General features: G+C 36.5%; 1 pseudogene; it reads right to left on the bottom strand.

The window, feature by feature from the left end:
- The window catches only part of LOC132105891 (thyrotropin-releasing hormone-degrading ectoenzyme-like), a 170828-nt pseudogene that overhangs the window by 60348 nt on the left and 87885 nt on the right, over positions 1–22595 (bottom strand).

The raw sequence follows: 22595 nt of genomic DNA on the forward strand, positions 1-22595 counted from the left end.
AATATTGTGGAATTGAAACGAGGAGTATCTGGCTATTTCATCTCTGTTCAGAACGAATTAGTAGCCCACATTATCCGTTGGGAATCTTACAGACTGCCATTCTCATTCCTGCAAGTCAGGAACCGGCTGAAAGCCGACAAACAGGACTATGAAGCACCAGATCCAGGGTTCAAAATCACATCCAGAGGACGGAGATGTACTGTAACACGCTGAAGTTTATTTCTCCAGGGCAGGAGCGCACTTGTCCTCTGCTATTGATTTCCAGCCGGAATGAAAATTTCCTACATCCCATAATATGATCAATCTGAAAGTGGTTTTAAAAGTGAGGGGCAGTGTGTGTAAATGAGACACGAGCGATTCATCACTCCAGTCAGCTGTACGAGCCCCAGAACCCATTCAGACCTCATTTATGACTCCCTCTATTCTTTATAAGAGACATTCATCCACCTGCATCAGCAGCCCATCCACCATTTACCAGTGAAGATGAGAGAGAGAGAGAGAGAGAGAGAGAGAGAGGGATGTTAATGCTGGTCCAGATGAGACTAAAGCTCGTCTGCTGCTTCTGAGCTGTTCAGCATTCACGACTGTCTGCTGCTTCAATTATGCAGAGACACGAGGAGGAGGAGAGATGCCACACAGAGCAAAAGACAGACACTGAGTGAATTAAAAGAGCCTCTGTGAACACACAAAGACTTTCAGATCTAGAGCAGTTTAGAACTCCATAAGCCTCTACATTGAGCATTAAGCAGAAACTATGATTAATATAAGGTAAAAAAAAAAAGATAATAGAAAAAAAAAGTTAATAAATGAATAATACAACTGTGATCAAACTGATTAATATAAGAAAAGAAAAGATAGTAATAATAATAATAATAATAATGTAAACAGTTAATTCAAACAAGTTAAAAAGTAAACAATAAATAACAAAAGCCAATGAAACAATAACAGTAAAATTTAATCATTCAATTTTCAATTATTAATACAATAAGTTAAAATTAAATTGTTTTATAATTTTCTTTCTGCTTTTTTAATCAAAAATGTTTTACTGCGTTCTATTTTATTTTTATATGAGATAAAAATAATGTGCATAAAAGATTTTACTATCGTGTATATTGCACAAAACCAAACATTATTTACAGTTAGTGTAGCTAGTTCAAGATAAATGGACACAAACAGTAATTGTGTATTACACAAGTCAGTCTGCTGGTCTTACATGTATTTGAGCTGTGATATAAAGCTTGTATATGCAGATGGTACATCTGTAAATAAAGCATTAAAGCATTCTGCTCTGTGGAAAACATGACCTGATTGTGCTTCCAAACACTAATAGCAACATTAAACCACAATAACAAAAATAACCCAGAAAACAACTCTGAATCTGTCAGATTTTGTACAGCATCTCAGGCATAAAGAAATAAAGTGAGAAGGAATGGATGTTTTGAAAAATGATTTATGTGAAGGTGAGGAATCTGTACCTCTGAATCTGTGTGAACTCACATATTATAGGAAGAGGGATTTGTACCTTTAACTCGTTCACATTTATTCATTTACAGATTGACTCTCACTGGATTCAAACCTGTTTGTTCACGGCCCAGATCCTTTAACCACATTACAGGATGTAGATTCATGTAGCAGCCATATGGTGTCCAAAACACCATTAATACAGTAATAAAGATCTGCTGCTCACTCTAGAGGAGCTCTGACTGCTAGACGGACACAGAAGGAGCTGCATAGAACTTAAAACACTTCAGCTGGAGCAAATGGCCATGTGACTATAGACAAACAGAAAAATACAAGCCGTCTACGCAATATCAGATACAGTTTATGTGTTTCAATGCAGCAGATGTGTTTCATCATTAGCATACTGTAAACCAGTTTAACACAGAGAGTGAATCTGAATCTTCTGATTGTAAAAGTTTCAGATATTAAATTAATTTCTGACACAAACACGTGTAATCACTTGTCTGATTGTGCTGCTTTCACCTCAAGCGTGATGCCAAGCGTGAAGACAACAAGCTGTTGTAGCTCTAAAGATAAGAAACACATTTAAACCGACACGGCTGCATGAGCAACCTGAGGGGACTCGAGAACTTGAACATTCACTGAGATATTCAAGTGTTAAATGGTGAGATTTGTTTGTAACACATTCAGCTCACATTCACAGGATTTAACAAGGATAGAATTTTTGAAAAAAAATAAACTCTGAAAAAAAAAAAAAGTTTTTTTTAGCTATTATGCCACAATCCTCTTCAAGCTGCTTTTATGCAGAATGTATAATTCATTAAGATAGCCTTATAAACATATTCATAACACATTAGGAGTAAAACATACATACATGTGAAATCATCTGTGACCACAAAGAGAGAAGATGAAAGAAAACTATTGACTTACATTGAGGCCTCTCTGGAATAGCGGCTGTCCGATGACGTTAGCCAGCATTCGGATCAGAGCGGCTCCCTGCAGAAACAACAGAAACACACACATTCAGTAAAAGCTCCTCATTTATACCTGCTCGCAAAATATATACATAGTATGAAAGTACAGTAATCCACCTACAATAGAAGTCAATGAGGCATGATATTCTGTATAAAAAATGTGAAGCCTGTATTTTTAAAAGTGCTTATATTGATTTGTCTGTACATTATTATGTGTATTTTTAACTAGACAGTTGACAAAATCATAAATTTAGTCGTGGGACTACTTTTGAATTTGTGGATATAAACGACTATTGTAATATACGTTTAAATTTTTGGAAAATTAAATTAAATTAAATTAAATTAAATTAAATTAAATTAAATTAAATTAAATTAAATTAAATTAAATTAAATTAAATTAAATTAAATTAAATTAAATTAAATTACAATTTTACATGCTTGTCCATTGCAGAACTTGTTTAATATTTAATAAAATATCAGTTATTAATAATGTCCCTGCTCTTTTTCTAGCAGTTCTTCTTCTTCAAGTATTCAAGGTTCATCTAAACAAGAACTGCATGACACTCGTCCTGCTGATTTCTGCAGTTCCATGAATTTGTATTTTTTTGACTTTGAGTGACTTTGACATGCTCATTTGACAGCATCTAATTCCCATCTCTCCACATCCCATCCTCCACAGCCTGTGTGATGAGTGTCACTTCCTGTTAGCGCTGAGGACTCATGGGATGTGTTGTGGGATATCAGAGTCCTTAGAGTGTGAGGAGGAAGTGATGAGGGACAGCTGCGTGTCAGGTTCACTGCAGTTTTACTGACAGAGTTCATAACACCACAGAAGCCGCAGGGAAACAGGGGAGGGGCTTGAGGAACAACAAGAACCAATCAGAATCCGGCTGTCCATTGATTGACAGCTGAAGAACGAGTTAAAACAAAAACTCAGATCTTCATTGGATGGTAGATTTTTCCTGGTTTGAACTCTGACAGAGGACAATGGTTTTTCTTCACTGCTCTTTGTGCCTTTAATGGCTTTCAGATGTTCAGGATGAGAGGATATATTTGGGCGCTGGAGTTATTTCAAGTATGTTCCAGTAAGAAAGACGTAATTAGAGGTCGTCTTGTCTGAGATAAAATGTTTATTGTGCAGCTGAAGTTCCCAGAGGACACAGAACCTCACAATGTCTCAGTGTAATGGTTTCTGTCCATGGCTAACTGAAAAAACAAGCTTTTAATAAAACTTTTTTTCTTGTGTATGTGAAGAGGCTTATAACAACGCGACTTCATTTACAATTCACAAAAACATACTGAGAAGTCTTTAGCTGAGAGAAAAATAACGAGCACATGGAGGTTGTTTACTGGACTTAGTCCTAGAATAACTGACCGACAACACTGTTGTTTTACAAAGTCATTGTTTCTCTTCTGTTGGCTGTTTGTAAAAAACAGAACTGAATGTGGAATTTTACTGAACTTGATTTATGCTCCGTTTAGAGTACAGTATAAACCAGTTCATTCAGCTCAGCTCTATATTAAAGGTTAATATTCAATTCCATCATGCATCTGAAGTCTGTAGGAGCTGATGAGAGATTCTCTTGCCTTCTTGTACGCGATCCAGTCAAACACTCTGTCGATGTCTGTGGCTTCGAACACTTCCTGAGAGATGGGATGAGAACTGGCCAAACCGTCCAGTAACATCACCTCATGAAGAACATCAGTCAGAAACCTCTGCTTCTCCTGTGGATGACAGACAAACACTTTGTTCTGTTTTATTTTCATAAGTAAAAATCACTCTAAATGAAATTAGAAAGTGGTTATAGGAAAATCCAGCTCATATTTCTCACGACTGAAGCCTTTATTCCAGCAGCAGCATCCCACAATCCACTGATACAATGAACATTCACTGCCAACACACGAGAGCCGACACGACTCACTCATGAGAGAAACACTGCTGCCAACACTCTGTGTGTGTGTGTGTGTGTGTGTGTGTGTGTGTGTGTGTGTGTGTGTGTGTGTGTGTGTGATTGGTGCAGAGGGTCTCAGAGGGTCTCTGATCAAATGTCTCCCTGTAGGATTCACTATAAAGACAGGTAGAAGTTTTGGGTCAAATGAAAAAGACCCTCGTCATTTACTGTGTGTGGATCAGCAGAGAGTCACGATCTCAAATACAGTTATTCTGGAGCACATGAGGACGATGTTACTCTGATACCAGCTTATTCCCTATTTAAAGGAAGTCTGAACTGATTTTTTAACTTAAAAAAAAAATAGAATCAGAAATTAAACCACAAGGAGGCAGTTACAAAAAATTAGCATGGTACTATTTTTCTTCGAATAACATTTGTGTATAATGTAAATATTCACAGAGTAATCAGAGATATGTAATGTTCATTAAATATTTTAATATATTAATAAATTCCCGCTCCAGTTTTGTTGAGCAACTTCTAAACTTCTATTTTCAGAGGATGTAAAAAAAATAACATAAATACATCATGAATGTAATACCACAAACTCTTATACATTTCAGTAAATTGTGCTTCTGTAGTGAATCTGTTTTCCTGCTACTCATTTGAATGTGGCGGTTTGCCAGTTACTGTACACGAAAATGGATGAAATATGAATCACATGAATTATATATGAAAGCATTATACTGCAGGTTCATATATAGAACATCTCCATACTGGGATATCTGGAGGAATCTCTGTTATCTGTTATAAAATTCAAAACGACACTAAATTAAGGTTTTATTATTTTCTAATTTATGTATTAAGTAAAAGTGTGTGACTAATAGAGGAGAAATCCAGCAAACTATCAGCTGCTATAAACACGTCTGGCTTTGATACTCTGTTTTATTAGACCTTTATTCTCTATCATTATGAATAATTCTTGCCCATTAAAGCTTTTGGCAGCTTGATTAAGAATTCCGTTGAAAACATTAATCCAAGAAAGCAGGATATTTTAATCAAGGGATTTGAGCTCAAACAAACAACATATGAATCAAGAAACAAATGTTCATGAAATCATTCATAGTTTTATGTCAATATAATAAGGCATCTTCTATTAACCCAGTGAATCCTGGTTACAGGTAATGCAATCAAAGATCAATCATAATCTCACATTCTGACATTCTGCTAAAAGCACATTAATGAAATGACAAAGAGACAAAAAACAGACTCACATAAATGTGAAAAGTCCACAAATCAATACAGAGAATATTTATCCCAATCAAAGATTAATGTGTGGTTGTTGAGTGGCTTTTTGCAATATTTGTAAATAACATTGTCTGTCAAAGGGAATAGAAATAAATAAATTACCAAAGGCAGCAGCTAATGAAGGATCAAATTTCCTACAACAAAATTACATTTACCTTTAGCTATTTGGGTCACCTTAGAAAAAAAAAACCTTCCTATGCTTAATGACCAGCAGCAATAATTTATCCCTATAATTTAACTTAAGAGAGAAGATCTTGGAGAAACAGAGACTTCTAGAGAAATTACTGTCCTAATTTCTCAAGCTATTTATATGATCACTTAAGTGGACTTGTAGATGAGAACACGGTGTGACAGCTGTCTCATTAGTATTTTCTGATGGGCAGTTGCTTTATTATTCAGACTAATATGAGCCTCAATGTTTAATGTACATAAACTCGAAACTTTGGGATCAGTCAAATTTTTAATGAAGAACTCTCTAATGCTCTTATTATGTATATTCATGGAATCAATAGCAAATGAGGCCTTCATGTAAATTTACAATGTTATTGTGGATGTGAATAGAGAAAAACAGACAGAGAGAGAAAGAGAACAGCTGGTGATTTTATACGAGTCATCTAATGTGCTCTATAAAATGAGAAGAGCTTCCATCTGGCCCATATGTGCCCTCAACAAGGTGTTTACATCCAATGATACTTGATTTAGATCCTGCTTATTAGTGTCTCAACATCATCACCTGCTGTAGATGCACAGTGATGCCTGGCTTTTGAGCAATGCCCTATGGGTAACCAAACCTCTCTGATATGATCTCTAGCATGATGGATGTGAGAAAGTGAAGGAAAACCAACAGTCGAATCGTTATGAGCAGGTTAAGGAACCTATGGCCTGTTTTAATGACTTATTACAAGTCTGTGTCAAATCCATTCCAAACATTTATCTGTGTATATTTGAGTTTTCACATCTGTTTTCAACTCCTTCCTCTTGAAACATGCAATTGTATCTAAATTTTGGTAGGGAAATGCTAAAAGCCATCCTATCAGCGTACTGAAGTGTTTCTATCAAAACCCAATTGCTCCCTGAAATGACGTTTCCTAAACGGTCTCTCTGCTTGGCTGGTGCCCCATAACCAAGGTGGCTTGGAGCAGAGAGGTATGAAATACATGGGACGGACGGATGGGAAGGTCATTATGTGAAAGCGAATGAGAATGTTAACGTATGAGCTGAATACACACACATATTAATATAAATATGTATAAACAAAAATTTAACAATTTAAATATATGGAACTTTTGGTGTAAACAGTTTAGCAAAAGAATAGCTTGAAAATTCCTTTAGCACTTAGATTATCCTCCTGTACATCCAGTCTAAACCACACATCAGGTCTGAATCATGACCAACAACCCACAACAATCTTCCAACTAGCTCAGGATAAAATTGCACACCGCCGGTGACTCATATTGACCTGAAGATCCAAACAGAGTTAATCAGTATGAATGCTATTTCAAAGTGTCATAAACAGAGAAAAACTAGGTTGTGTTTTGCTGTGCTGATGACCTGTGTATTCATTTAATTTATGAGTGAGGCCTCAAGTGCTTCACAATAGCATTACAGGCAACTAAGCCTGGACTGGAATAGCATTATGCTAATTGCTAACACCATTATATTCAAACAAAAGCAGATCTAGAAGGGGAACTGTTTGTGCTCGTATTACTTCATCAGGTTGATTTTCTTAAACCTAAAAGTGGATTTTTATTGTAACCCTGTTACTAGAAAACTTTTTTTTAAGTGTGAAGGTATGTGTATTTGGAAATGTGTACTGCTTCTTTAAGAGACTCGCTTACACAGGGAGTTTGGTTGAAATGTACTTGGTCAACATGTGCTTAACAACATGTTTGTATGTTGCTGTTATCACTTTGGTCAAATTAGAGTGTCTGAGTTCATTCCTCCAATCAGGATGGAGAGGGGGTGGGACTTGGAAGAGAGCAAGAAAGATCAGTCAAGAGATAGACGCGAGAGGGCGCCACTGAGCGATGACGGAGTAAGACGCATCTTTAAGAGCTCCCTTAGCCAAATCCGCTAAAAAATACTTTCAAGACGCAAGTAGTTCTGTTTATTAACCGCTAGAGCGTCAAAAGTTACGGACTGCAGCTTTAAAACAATAAGACTTCAAATTCGACTGGATATCTCAACATGAGCAAACAAAAACCCAAGAAACCGAAATCGATTCAAATAGGCCTCAACCAGCCGCCGACCTTGCCTGGCACGCAGTCCAATGAGTCCAGCGGTGATGAGGAGGACCCACCTAATCGAGCACTACTAGCTGCCATCACAGCACTCAGAGGTGAAATGACGAAAATAAAAGATGACATCGGTGAGAATTTGGAAAGACACATTGAACGTGTATATAACGATTTGAGAGCGGAGATCGTCACGACTAACAACATCGCCCAAGTGTCTATTACTAATCTTGAAGCAAAATCCCAGATGCTACAAGCTAAAGTCACTGACATAGAAGAGGCCGCCACCGCACACACTGAGAGCATTAGCCAACTTGAGCAACAGGTGGCTAATCTCAGTACCGAAGTTGTCAGTCTTGAACAAAAGAATGAAGATTTAGAGGGAAGATCTCGTAGAAACAATATCAGAATTACAGGTGTACGAGAGGGCTTGGAAGCGACGAAAACGAGAGACTTTATTGCCAACTTGCTGAAAGATGTACTCTCGTTGGACGAAGCTCTGCTCATTGACAGAGCTCACAGGACCCTTAGACAACGCCCGAGCCCCTCTGACCCACCGCGCCCATTAGTAATACGCCTCTATTACTATCACGTCCTAGAAGACATCCTTCGCAAAGCTGCCGCTATGAGAAACCTCCAATATCAAGGGAAACCCATAAACATCTTCCCCGACTACTCTCCATCAGTGGCAAAACGAAGGGCGCAATTCAACAGAGCCAGGCAACTACTTCGCAATCAACCCGGCGTCAGATATGGCTTACTTTACCCAGCGAGATTCCTAGTGACCCACAACGGCTCTCAGACATCCTTTACAGACCCGCAAAAGGCCGAGGAATACGCTGCGCATCTCACAACAACACCATCGGGATCAACTGGAGGAAGTAAAAAAGACTGATAATACATCAGATATCCTACTTCGACAGAGATCCTTACGACAAGAAATACAAGTGGAGAGAGACCTTTATATAAGACTTTTACTGTCAATAGGCTATGAATGTTTATTCAAGTTAATATCCTTATTTCTTTTATGAAGAGCTTCTCCACCGTTTCTTAAGCGTTGTTCTGGAGATATCCAGTAAGATCAATGTATAAGAAATTATTCTCAAGTTTACAAACTGTTCACATTGTATGATTACTATACAGGTCTTACTTTTTTTTCTCTTATTTTTAAATTGAACCTACAAATATATTGTTCTTTGTTACAAATGGCCATGACTTTATAGTTTGGCTTGAGGGGCTTCCCCCAAAAGGAGTAACAGTCTTTGTAAGTTAGGTTACTCATACAGGGAAGTTTTGTTTTTGTTTCTTTTAGCTTAACGGTTTCCCTGCGGCTACATTAGCTTAGCCTATGGTATTTATGTTTAAGTTGTTCACTTATTTGTTGTCCACTGTGTTTGTGCTCGCGAATATGCAGAATTACAATTTTTGTGCAGCAATAGAAGCTAGTTCCATTCAATTATAATTTATATAGATACTTGTTTTCACATCTCATTCATATGCCAACCTTCCTTCTTATTACATATGACGAACGCTTGGAATGTTAAAAAGGGACTGACATTCACAAGCTGGAATATACGCGGTGCAACCCGGTGATGAGAGGTAAAGTTTTGAATCGCTTAAAATCATTGCACTCAGACATAACCTTTTTACAAGAGAAGCATTTAAAAAATAACTGTCTTAATAGACTGAAAGCTAAATGGGTAAAAGAGATATATCAAACGTCCTTCTCTACAAAAGCAAGAGGCGCAGCCATTATAATAAAGAAAGGCATACCCTTTATTCATAATTCCACTACAGCAGATAAAGATGGTCGTTATATCTTTGTTTTGGGAGAGATATACAACACATCTCTAACCCCCGTCAATATATATGCTCCTAATATGGATAATCCTGCATTTTTTAAGAAAGTCTTCAGTTTACTTCCCAATCTATCGCAGACTATGTTAATAATAGGAGGAGATTTTAACACACCTTTAGACCCATTTCTTGATCGATCAGCATCTCGTAAAATACCCCAAAACAAGTCAAGTGTTCTTATAAACTCATTCCTTAAAAGTATGAACTAATAGATTTATGGCGTTTTATAAACCCTTCTGGCAGAGATTATTCTTTTTTCTCAGCAGTTCATAACTCTTATAGTAGAACTGATTATTTCCTAATTGACGCTCAACTAGTTTCATTCACAACTAATGTGAAATATCATACCATATAAATTTCAGACCACAGCCCATTAACATTGAATTTATATTTGGAAGGTGCGGACCCACCCAGTAGATCCTGGAGACTTAACCCTTATATACTGACAAACAAGGAGTTTTGTGGATTCATTGAAGTTCAAATAAAACTATACTTTGAAACGAATGATACCCCAGAAGTCACATCATGCACTCTATGGGAGGCTTTCAAAGCCTATTTGAGAGGATGTGTATGAAGTATCTCGTATGAAGTATATCTCGTATGAAGCTGCCAAAAAGAAAAAAGAAGCAACTCAACGTACACATCTTGAAGAACAGATACAACAATTGGACCGACAGGGAGTTGGCTTCCGGCGCTGAATGGAGTGAACGTGTTTTTTATAGCTCTCCACACGCCTGTGACAATTTCTCTCAGTCTACCTTGTAGTCATTTAAAAATCACAAGTTGTTAATTTAGTCTGAACAATGCCGACAAAGCATAAGAAAATCGAAAAATCGAATAATGAAGAAGTGAGAGATACCGGTAATGTTCATGAAGAGCCACCGGCTAATGCTAATCAAACTAACGCTGACGTTACGGTGCCGACGAACACAGAAGTAATGGAAGCAATTGCAAAATTAAGCGGATCTTTTGACAGAAAGTTTGATGTCATTTCATCAACGTTAGCAGAGCTGAATGCATCTATAGCAAACATTTCTTCCCGAGTGACAGCGACTGAAGAGGCCGCGCAAGCTCATGAAACTCGCATTGAGTCACTGGAGAAACGGTGTGCGCACCTGGAGACCGAATGTGGAAAACTTAAGGAAAAAACCTGCGACTTAGAGTCAAGATCTCGGCGACAAAATATTCGAATTGTCGGAATAAAAGAAGGCGCTGAAAGCGGTAAACCTACTGAGTTTGTGACAAGTCTTCTGGCGAATGTGCTGGGCAAAGAGAACTTTGACTGTCCAATTCAGATTGACAGGGCGCACCGTTCACCGCAACCTCTACGAGATGGCCGCTCTCGGGCATTTATTGCCCGAATCCATCACTATCAAGTGAAGGAACGAATTTTGCGCCTGGCAAGATCGAAACCCCTGCAATACGATGGAAAGGTGATACGTAACTTTCCAGATCTTGCCGCTGACGTCTTGAAACAGAGGCAGAAGTTCGACAACATACGTAAAAAATGCTAGGAACATGAAGTGAGATGCGGATTTCGTTTTCCTTCCAAGTTCATCGTGACCGTGAGGGACAAAAAAACGAAGACCTTTGATTCACCTGAGGTTGCTGAAGCGTATCTACGAGGTGCGGTGGAGAGCTGGTGAAATGTTGAAATTGCTGCGCTTGATAACGGCGTCAGGAAAGACTTGTGTTTATGTAACAAAACTCTTTGATATGGAAAGACTGCAAGGTGTCATTTTTGTTTGTTTTGTAAGATAAGTGGGGGCTGTACTAACGGAAGAATGTTAGGTGGCATCGAGGGTGAGTTGAACATTTCAAATATTTTTTCTGGGGTAAGCATCCATAATGTTCGCATGGGATGCAGTTTTTGGGGGGAGGGGGGTACAGTGGGGGTGTTTGTTCCTTTTTACAAGGTTTGTAACGTTCAGGTTTATGGGAAGGTTACTTATTTTGAGTTTGAGCTGGCAGGTTTAATGTGCAGATTTTATTTAAAAGAATCAGGCAAAAGATATTTTATTTTACATAATGACTAACGGAGTGAAGGTTCGTGGTGGCGGCACACTAAACTTATTAAGCTGGAATGTACGTGGACTTAACAGTCCAGTCAAAAGAGGAAAGGTCTATGCGCATCTTAAAAAATTAGTTTTTCTCCAAGAAACGCATATTAAAACAACAACAAAATTTAGTATTAAAGCCCCTTGAATGTCTCAAGTCTACCAGTCAAATTTCACCAACAAAGCTAGAGGAGTAGCAATTGTTATTAAAAAGTCTGTCCCCTTTATACACAAGCAAACTATTAAAGATAGGAATGGCAGGTATTTAATTGTGTGTGGGGAGATAAATTCATTTCCCATTACTTTAGTGAATGTGTATGGTCCTAATTTTGACGATCCTTTATTTTTTGAAAACGTCTTCAAGATTATACCAGACTTTATGCATTCACAAGTCATCATGGCTGGTGATTACAATTGCGTGTTAAATGCGAGATTAGACACACTTCCCCGGCGAACCGCAATAAGTAAATCGGCTGGTGTACTAAATAATTATATGCGAAAGTTAAATTTGATAGATAGCTGGAGAGTTTTGCATCCCTCGGATCATGATTTTTCATTTTATTTCTCAGTTCATAAAACTTACTCTAGAATTGACTTTTTCCTAATAGATTCCAGATTGTTGCAATATATAGACTCAACTGAATATCATAATAGATTATTATCAGATCATGCCCCTGTTACTCTTAATTTAAATATAAAATTTAGTAGAGGGAATTATTCTTGGAAATTCGATAATATGCTACTGAACGATGACAAATTTTATGAGTATCTTTCTAATAAGTTTGCACTGTTCTTAGAAAATAATGATAAAGGAGATGTATCGGATTCAGTTCTTTGGGAGTCAATGAAGGCAGTTATCAGAGGCGATGTTATAGCATATCAAACAGTTAAGAATAGAGAGAACAAAGCCAAATTAAATGAAATTGACATACAAGTTACCAAATTAGAGAGTGAATATAGATCAACAAGCTGCAAATGTCTTCCTATCGTCCAATTTCTCTAATTTCCACTGAATCTAAGATTATTACCAAAATTCTTGCAAACAGACTGAAAGATTATATCTGCTCTATAATTCATCCAGACCAGACCGGTTTCATGCCAAAGAGACATATATACTTTAATTTGAGACGACTGTTTAATATAATTTATAACAAGAAAAACATAAAGACATGTGTTATTTCATTAGATGCTCAACGGGCCTTCGACCAATTAGAGTGGAAATACATGATTTCAGTTTTAAAGAAATTTGGATTTGGTTCAGAATTTATTAAATGGATTGAAATAATTTATGCACATCCAGTAGCATCTGTTATTACCAACCAAGACATTTCAAGTCCATTTCAGTTATCTCGAGGTACACGTCAAGGATGCCCCTTGTCTCCTTTCTTGTTTGATATCTCTATGGAACCATTAGCTGCCTGTATCAGACACCATCCTAGCATTACACCAACAGTGATAGAGGGCAGACCCCAATATCTTTCACTGTATGCAGATGATATTATTCTGTATGTTTCCAACCCTGAAATGTCCATTCCACTACTACTTGAGATTATTGAAAAATTTAGTAGTCTTTCTGGATTCACGATTAATTGGGAAAAAAGCGAATTAATGCCAGTCTCTGATGATTTAGATCCAAAATATTTAGCTAGCACCAAATTTAAAATTGCAAATCATTCCTTTAAATATTTGGGTGTAATAATCACCAAAAAACCTGAAATGTTATTAAAATTGAATTATAAAAAAGAAAATTGATCAGCTTAAAGATAATATAATGTTTTGGAAGACACTCCCTATGTCCATGGTAGGTAGAATTAACGCTATAAAAATGGTGGTACTTCCAAGATTTTTATATGTATTTCAATCTATTCCTTTCTTTATTCCCCTTAAGTATTTTAAACAGCTAGAATCTATTATAAGCAGCTTCATTTGGGATAACAAGACAGCAAGGATTAACAAGAAACATCTAAACAAATCCAAAGATCAAGGAGGGTTTGGGCTTCCAAATTTTAAATTTTATTATTGGGCAGCTAACTTAAATACTTTAGCATGGTGGAGAAAGATTGGTTCAGTGGAGTTAGGTGACAAGCCAGAATGGTTAGCAATTGAAGAAGCTTCTTGTAATAAGACTTCATTAACAGCTCTGCTTAACAGTCCTAACAAAATTGAACTCAAAAATATCAATGGTAACATGATTATTTCAAATCTAATTAAAATATGGAAACAAATCAAGGTATATTTGAAAATTCCAGACTTGTATCTGGATACCCCAATCTGTAATAATCATGCTTTTCCTCCGGGATTATATGACAAGACCTTTTTTCAATGGAAACATATGGGTATAGTAGCAATACAAGATCTTTACAGGGAAGGTACATTTAGTTCTTTTGAAAAACTAAAACAATTTTACGATCTTGTTCCCGCTCATTTTTTTCGTTACTTGCAAGTCAGAGACTTCGTTAGGAAGCATATTTCAGACTTTGAAACTCTGAATTTAAATCCAACTTTAGAGAGTATTGCTAGTATACACCCTGGTGCGAGTGGTACAGTGTCAAACTTTTATAAATTATTGGTAGAAAAGGTGGACAATAACACTCACAAAATAAAACATGATTGGGAAAAGGAAATGGGTTTTAATATTCATGTTGATATGTGGGATGAGTGTTTAAGAAATATACATACTTGTTCTGTAAATGCTAGACATAATCTGATTTAATTCAAGATAATTCATAGGCTTCATTATTCTAAATCAAAGATTCATAAAATTTATCCCACGATCTCTCCACTCTGTAATAAATGTAAAACATTAGAAGGTACCTTGTTTCATTCTTTATGGTCATGTATTAAGATTCAGCCATTTTGGAAATGTATATTTAAATTTCTTTCTGAAGTATATTCTGTCGACTTGGAACCTGAGCCCTGTATTGGACTTCTAGGTGCAGAGAATGCCTTTTGTAGTAAATATCAAACAAAGGCCATTTCGCTTTGCATGTTGCTTGCTAAAAAGCTGATCTTACAGATGTGGAAAGCAGATTCTGTTCCTACGTTTGAGATGTGGGCAAGGGAACTAGGAAATATGTTACATCTGGAAGAATTGAGATTTATATTAAAAGATAAATTATACAGTTTTATCAAGATCTGGAAACCAGTAAAACTGTTCTTACATGCAGTCTGATAGCTGTTGTCGTCCATCAAGACAAAAGTTTATATATTAACACTCGATTGCTCATGTATAACATTCTTGATTGTAAAGCACTTCAAGTAACCTTTTTTTTTTTTTTTTTTTTTTTTTTGTGGGTGGGGGGAGGGGTGTTTTAATATAAGCTTTAAATTTCTTGGCTTCAAAGTTATTTATAGTATACAGCTAAGAGTGTTTGTTGTTGCATTATTCTTGTATAGTAGCTACCCGGTGACATTTATGTGTTGTTTCAAGAAATTGAATAAAGAGATGAGAAAAAAAAAAAATAATAAGGTGAGAAAAAGAAAAAAAAAAACAATTGGACCGACAGAATACATTAAACCCCACCCCCGACTTGCATAGAGAAATAACTAATCTGAAATATCAACTCAATCAGCTTCTCTCTGGGAAAATTTTATCAGCTTTTTTATTCATTAAACAAAAACACTTTGAGTTTGGAGAGAAACCTCACAAATTGTTAGCCCGTCAACTTAAAAAAATTAGAAGCCGATCGAGCTATTCACAAGATTAGAGATGACAGGGGACACATACTACTTAAGCCAAGGGAGATAAATATGCGTTTCTTACAGTTTTACTCTGACTTGTACATTTCAAAATGTAATAGTGATCCCAATACTATGAATAAATTTCTAGACGAATGTAACTTATCAAGAATCTCACCTGAAGACTCGGAAATCCTTAATACAGATATTCAAGCAACAGAAATACAAAAGGCAATAGCCTCCCTTAAAAGCGGAAAATCACCTGGCCCTGATGGTATACCGGTCGAAATTTATAAAAAATTTAGTAATATTCTTACACCATTTCTTCATAGAATGTACAACCAAGCCCAACTAGACGGTACCCTGCCACCAACATTAACTCAGGCTACAATTACTGTTATCCATAAAAAAGGTAAAGATGAGCTAAATGTTGGTTCTTATCGTCCAATTTCTCTATTAAACATAGATTACAAAATATATGCAAAAATCCTTGCCAATAGACTAACTCCTTTAATGAATACAATAGTTCACAGCGATCAAACTGGCTTTATATCAAATAGATCCTAAACATCTAATTTACGACGTACCTTTCATATCTTATACACTGACAGGAAAATTCACAATGATCTAGCCATATTGACTCTCGACGCCGTAAAGTCGTTTGATCACATAGAGTGGGAATATCTGTTCGAAGTACTTAAACGACTTAATTTAGGTGAGAGATTAATTAAATGGATAAGACTTTGCTATACAAATCTTAAAGCACAAATTTATACAAATCGCAATTTATCTTCCTCATTTTATTTGTTCAGAGGAACACGGCAAGGATGCCCCCTGTCAGCACTAATTTTCGCTCTTGCGATTGAACCGCTTGCACAAAGTATCCGTTTAGAACCCCAAATATATGGTTATCAGACTAAGGGCACAACAAATAAAATTTCGCTATATGCAGATGATGTTTTGTTATATGTGACCAAACCTCTCCTCTCTATACCTTCCATTCTTGAAAAGATTGAAATGTTCGGGAAATCGAATATCTAATAAATTGGACCAAGAGTTTACTAATGCCAGTTCATGACATTCCTCAAACAACGTTGGTAAGGTTCCCCTTTAAGGTTACCACTGATAAATTCACATATTTGGGTATAGAGGTTACGAAGAAACTTTTCTCTCTCATGCAATCTAATTTTCCACCTTTATTGGAAAAACTTAAAAATAAAATTCAGTTTTGGAAAACCTTGCCAATATCATTACTTGGGAGGATAAATGCCATCAAGATGATCTTTCTACTACAAATACTATACTTGTTTCAAAATATTCCTGTTTTCTTAACAAAATCCTTTTTCAAGAAAATTGATTCAATTATTCAACCCTTTCTATGGGATTACAAAACTCCAAGAATTAACAAAAAACATTTAACCAAATCTAAAACAAATGGTGGTCTATCTCTCCCAAATTTTATGATGTATTATTGGGCGTGTGCTTTTAAAACTATTAACTCCTTCACCATCACTTCTAACATACCCCCACTTGGTTAACTTTTGAAGTGGAAGACTTTGATCCATATTTACCTGCAGCGCTAGTACTTTCACCATTGCCACTGGACAAGACAAAGGACGTTCAGAATCCGATCATACATAATTATTTCGTATATGGAAACAAATTAAATCACACTTTTCCCACAAAACGTTGCCTCTTTCTTTACCAATTGCTAAAAATCCATCCTTTGCCCCTTCTAATTTAGATTGGACGTTTTCTAACTGGAGGAAATTAGGATTGTGTAGTATCCGTGACCTGTATACTGAGGGTAAATTTGCTTTCTTTGCACAACTACAAACAAAGTTCAAACTACATAACAATGATTTCTTTAGATACCTACAGGTTAGAGACTATATAAGAAAATTCATGCCAGGTTTCGAGACACAACCACAATCTATGCTAGATGAATGTCTCACTATACCCCCATATAAAGATAAATTTATCTCTTATATATAACAAATTACAAACAATGTCTTCCCCTTTGTCCAATAAATATAAAAGATAGTTGGGAGAAGGACATGGGTACCCATATTCCTGATGACATCTGGGAAGAATCGCTGAAATGCATACACTCCTGCTCCAATAATACGAGACATCGTCTTATACAGTTCAAAATTATTAATAGGCTTCACTTTTCAAAAGTAAAGATCCACAACATTTTTCCGAACGTTCTATCAAACTGTGATAAATGTCAGTCCCTCAATGCAACACTCTTTCATGCTTTTTTTTCTTGCCCGAAGGTCGCCAGTTATTGGTCTGATGTGTTTAATGTACTGTCAAGAATTTTTAAAACTACATTGTCACCGGAACCATTGCTGATTATCCTCGGCACATCAGAGTTATTTAGAAAATTGACTTCAGCCCAGCAACGGTTCATTTCCTAGGCTTACTCTCTTATCAATGCAAAAAAGTTACTTCTGATGTCATGGAAAGGACCAGCGATACCCACTGACAAAATGTGGCTTCGAGATTTATCCAGCACTTTACATTTGGAAAGAATTAAATATTTGTTGAAGGACAATCTCTCAGGTTTTTATAATATTTGTGGTGTTCTGCTTTATGTATGTACATTTATACAAAAATACCTGAGCCTCTTATACGTATACTGCTGATTGAAAATTCTATAATATGTATATGCTCAATAAAAAAAAAAAGAGATAGACGCGAGAGAAGCAGGATATTGTCTAGATAGCCAAGGATTTTTGGCCATAAAATCCGAAACATTTCTAACGATTATCCTAAACATCCACAACATTCTTTTGCATAGACTTGAATACTTTGTTGGCATCAATGGAAGTGCATTAGCATGGATTAAATCGTACTTATATGACCGCCATCAGTTCGTAGCAGTGAATGAAGATGTATCATATCGATCACAGTGCAGTATGGAGTACCTCAAGGCTCAGTACTAGGGCCGCTACTCTTCATACTTTATATGTTACCCTTGGGATATATCATCAGGAAACATGGTGTTAGCTTTCACTGTTATGCTGATGATACTCAGCTCTATATTTCTTCACGGCCCGGTGAAACACACCAATTTGAAAAACTAATGGAATGCATAGTTGATATTAAAAACTGGATGACGAGTAATTTCTTACTGCTAAATTCTGAAAAAACAGAGGTGTTAATCATAGGACCTAAAAACTCTGCTTGTAATAACCTAGAACACTGTCTAAGACTTGATGGTTGCTCTATCAATTCTTCGTCATCAGTTAGGAACCTAGGTGTGCTATTTGATCGCAATCTTTCCTTAGAAAGCCATGTTTCTAGCATTTGTAAAACTGCATTTTCCCATCTCAAAAATATATCTAAATTATGGCCTATGCTCTCAATGTCAAATGCAGAAATGTTAATCCATGCATTTATGACCTCAAGGTTAGATTGTTGTAATGCTTTATTGGGTGGTTGTTCTGCACGCTTAGTAAACAAACTACAGCTAGTCCAAAATGCAGCAGCAAGAGTTCTTACTAGAACCAGGAAGTATGACCATATTAGCCCGGTCCTGTCAACACTGCACTGGCTCCCTATCAAACATCGTATAGATTTTAAAATATTGCTTCTTACTTATAAAGCCCTGAATGGTTTTGCACCTCAGTATTTGAATGAGCTCCTTTAACATTATAATTCTCTACATCCGCTACGTTCTCAAAACTCAGGCAATTTGATAATACCTAGAATATCAAAATCAACTGCGGGAGGCAGATCCTTTTCCTATTTGGCGCCTAAACTCTGGAATAACCTACCTAACATTGTTCGGGAGGCAGACACACTCTTGAAGTTTAAATCTAGATTAAAGACCCATCTCTTTAACCTGGCTTAAACATAACATACTAATATGCTTTTAATATCCAAATCCGTTAAAGGATTTTTAGGCTGCATTAATTAGGTAAACCGGAACCGGAAACACTTCCCATAACACCCTATGTACTTGCTACATCATTAGAAGAATGGCATCTACGCTAATATTTGTCTGTTTCTCTCTTATTCCGAGGTCACCGTAGCCACCAGATCCAGTCTGTATCCAGATCAGAGGGGTCACTGCAGTCACCCGGATCCAGTACGTATCCAGACCAGGTGGTGGATCAGCACCTAGAAAGGACCTCTACTGCCCTGAAAGACAGCCGAGACCAGGACAACTAGAGCCCCAGATACAGATCCCCTGTAAAGACCTTGTCTCAGAGGACCACCAGGACAAGACCACAGGAAACAGATGATTCTTCTGCACAATCTGACTTTGCTGCAGCCTGGAATTGAACTACTGGTTTCGTCTGGTCAGAGGAGAACTGGCCCCCCAACTGAGCCTGGTTTCTCCCAAGGTTTTTTTCTCCAGTCTGTCACAGATGGAGTTTCGGTTCCTTGCTGCTGTCGCCTCTGGCTTGCTTAGTTGGGGTCACTTCATCTAAAGCGATATCGTTGACTTGATTGCAAATAAATGCACAGACACTATTTAACTGAACAGAGATGACATCACTGAATTCAATGATGAACTGCCTTTAACTATCATTTTGCATTATTGACACACTGTTTTCCTAATGAATGTTGTTCAGTTGCTTTGACGCAATGTATTTTCTGTAAAGCGCTATATAAATAAAGTTGACTTGAAAGTAAACATAAGAAACAGTGTTTTAGACCATAAAACCTACCAGTTTCTTAAGTGCAGTCAGCATTTCGTCAACATGGAGGTATTACTCGTGCTTTTATAGAGTGAATGACAGAAGAGTGTGATGCAATATTTAGATTGGACAAACTCAGGATTTTAAGCCATAAAACCTATTCTTATTTCTATCAATATTCATGCATTCAATTGTCTAGTGATACTACTCGTGCTGCTAGAGAAAATGAAGTGAGAAAGATTATAAAGATTCAGAAGAACACAATTAGTAAGTATAAGTTGAAGTGTTTAAGCTAACGCTATAGAACATTATTCACTTTATGTGGAAAGGTACATTTTAGTTTGTGAGGTAATTTAAATTGAAAGAAAAGAAAGAGAAAAGACTGACACAGATTTCAATAATCCATTTATTGGTATATTTTGTTGTATTTCTTTCCTTTTGTTGTTTTGAATTTGAATTTATTTGTTAAAACCATACATCTACAGCATTTATATTGTTTGCCTACTTTAATTTCAATACATTCTGAAGTCACTCACTCAATTGTGTAGTGTGTTATGTTTCGTTGCTGTGGTTGATTTTGGAGAGTACATAAAGTGAACCTAAGTTAAAGATAATTAATGTCATAATACCTTTCATTTCATAATATAATTTCCCTCAGAAATAGCTAGACAAAGGATCAATTGGAATCTTGAACTGAGGCACTTATCAGGTTCAGCGGTAAAGTGGTAAGGGGGCTACATTATTAAGAAAAAGATATATGTAGACACTGAGCAGGAAACAAACAAGAAAATGAGTTGTGTGTAGCATCATAAAGTATATGTTACAATAATTAAATTGACAATCATCGATATACACTTAACGTATAATGACATCCAGATGCTTATGTAGAAAAATGTATTTAGAAAAGCTGCAGGATGGTTAATGTGGGATATATGGGAACTTTGGGAAGCTTTAATACCTGGTCAGAAACAACTGGAATTGCGTTGTCCTGTTCTTTTATTTAATATGAAACAGATTAAACAAGTAGATGTCCATAAAATGTGGAATTTGTTGGTTTTCAACATTTAACAGGTAATATTGAGCAATCCGAGTATCTATAGCACTCAAATGAACTGTGAAAGGATTGTTATTTTCTGCTTAGTTGAATCTTGGCACAAAAAGAAATGCTCAAAATCTTGTGTATGTGAAAATCATTGAAGAATTGCTCTCATTTTAAGGCATTCACGTCTGAATAGCATGAAAACCATCAAAACTCTCTATATATAGTGTATGAGGATGTGTGTATGAGACAAATCTTTTGTGTCACATCACAGCAGTTCAAAGTGATGGATGATTTAATGCATGAAATGAACTGAATACTATAGCGCTCACTTATGCGCAACAGCTCACCATGTTCCACTTTGGAAAGAGGAAATCAGACCTGATGTACTCTAAATAATGAGCGAATCCCTCCTTCAGCCAAACATCCTCCCACCAAACTGGTGTGACTAGATCCCCAAACCACTAGAAGAGAAGAAATGAACAATCACTCATCCAAAGAGAAAAAACAGAGTGACCAAATACAAAGATAGATTTTATGTTCACTGGCAAAGAATAACAACAAATTGTTGTTGTTTTTTTGTACAAGAGTTGTTTATGGGTATACTGAAACAAACTTTATTTGGACAAAATATTCAATTTAGAGAAAATAAATATATTACAATCCACCCTCCTATTCATCCAATATCTGCAAAAGCATATTACATCTAGTGGCAAACATATTTTATTAGACAAGTCCAATAGAGCATAAAAAATACCTTGTGATCTTTTAGAAGTAGAAGTGCAAATAAACACTCATTTAACAGAAAAGTTGTTCACAAAATGCTTTACAGAACAGTGAGAACCCAGTGGAGCTTCTGAACTATGATTAATAGTGGCTTAAACAATCAATTACCTACAGTTACACAATCAAAGCACATTTTTCTGTTTCACGTCATTCATACCTGGGCACTTCGCCAAGGACACCGTAAATGAACAGAACAGAGAAAAATAAGAATTCGATTATGAAACATCCCATCTGGAAGGTAGAAAGAATCCAGATGACCCCTGCCATTGTGTGTGGATGGCAGTGTGCAAAACAGGGCTATTGAATGGAAAAGATGCAACACTGCACTTCTAAATGGGCTGAATATTTTCCAGACTCTGAGGCCATCAAGCAGATGTGCTACTGAACGCCGGATCTTATTTTTGCAGCACACAAACCACTGTAGGAGTCAAGCCTCTTTCATCTGAACACAACATCATTACAGCAGCTCAAAGTGTCTGATGGGACGTTCAACTGTGACTCAGACGATAGCGTGGAGAAGACAGCTGGTAATCTGCTCTCAGAGGAACTTTCTGCTAGTCACATATCAAGCGACTTCACATAGGGTTTACTGAATTTTTCTGCCCTCTTCTGATTTATCAGATATTCTGACGTTAATGACAGTGAACCAGGATAGTG

The sequence above is a fragment of the Carassius carassius genome, chromosome 26 (assembly GCF_963082965.1).
Source record: "Carassius carassius chromosome 26, fCarCar2.1, whole genome shotgun sequence".
Taxonomy (NCBI): domain Eukaryota; kingdom Metazoa; phylum Chordata; class Actinopteri; order Cypriniformes; family Cyprinidae; genus Carassius; species Carassius carassius.